The sequence below is a fragment of the Aulonocara sp. 'chitande type north' Nkhata Bay genome, linkage group LG16 (assembly GCF_057382095.1).
Source record: "Aulonocara sp. 'chitande type north' Nkhata Bay isolate Kocher_YH1m ecotype deep benthic linkage group LG16, A_spYH_male_GT1.1, whole genome shotgun sequence".
In the NCBI taxonomy this organism is placed as follows: domain Eukaryota; kingdom Metazoa; phylum Chordata; class Actinopteri; order Cichliformes; family Cichlidae; genus Aulonocara; species Aulonocara sp. 'chitande type north' Nkhata Bay.
This window is the reverse complement of record NC_141359.1, coordinates 145917-146975: the sequence shown is the minus strand read 5'-3', so window position 1 is coordinate 146975 and position 1059 is coordinate 145917. Positions and strand designations below refer to the sequence as shown.

General features: G+C 49.7%; 1 pseudogene; it reads right to left on the bottom strand.

Annotated features, from left to right (window-relative positions):
* Window positions 1-256: 256 nt before the first annotated feature.
* Window positions 257-1059, bottom strand: LOC147310709 (putative Bax inhibitor 1 pseudogene; annotated as a pseudogene).

Here is a 1059-nt window from a genome sequence, read left to right as displayed (position 1 = left end):
GGGACCCAGCCGTCGCCGAGCCCTACGACACCAACGCATTGCAGCTGAACCAAGCTGCCTCTCAGAGCACCGTTACTGCTGACGAGCCAGCCATCGTCGCTGAACCCGACGACATCAACGTATTGCAGCTGAGGAATCGCAAAGTCCTCAGAACGCCGGCTAAAGCGAGACGCGGCGCTCTGTATTAACTTGCTCTCTAGCATAATCCCATTCTACAAGCGTACAAACAACTCACATGAAATGTTGTAGTCTGTGTTTATTGTCGACAATAAAAACCATGAACAAACCCATACATCATTTGTACACTTTTTATTATCTTGCACAGAATACGTTCAGAGACCGTCTTCTTGTCCTTCTCCTTCTAGGAAAGGATGATCAGCAGTCTCCTAAAAATGCTAATGAAATCAAGAAACAAGGTCAAACACTGCCAGATGTAGTCCTTGTCCCCGTTCTCCGCTTTCTCGATAATGAGCTGAGTATTAAACAGGACAAAACCGCACATGACGAGCGGTCCCAGGTATGTGTTCGCCTCAAACAGAAGCGTAGTTCCGAAGAACATGTTTGTCAGAGAGACCAGTAACAGGATAGAAAAGCCGGACATGAGTGTGCCTCGGAGGAACAGGTGGCTCCTGTGTGTGTCGCACAAGGCGCTGAGAGTGAAGCAGATGAAAATCACAGAGGTTCCCACAAAGGCGGTGACACTGTCCAGTATGGGTCCAAGGCTAAAACCTGTGAGCAAGGAAAATCCTTCGAGGATAGCCAGTCTTTTCCTTTCTGTCTCAGGGTTATGGGGGGTCACGGCAAACCAGATAAACAACCCCAGTGACGTGAGGGTAGCCACCGCAAGACAGATCAACAACCCCAGGACTGCGAGGGGGACACCGCACTCACTGTAACCAGGAGTGCGACCAGATAGATGTAGACGTAGGAGCCGACAGCGGCCAGACACATGCAAATTGCCAAGCTTGAGTACACGTTTTTCAAGTGCTCCAGGGTGGAGTGTGATATGTGGGAGAACTGGAAGAGAGCATCTATCTCGCTGTGGTCAAACACATTCAT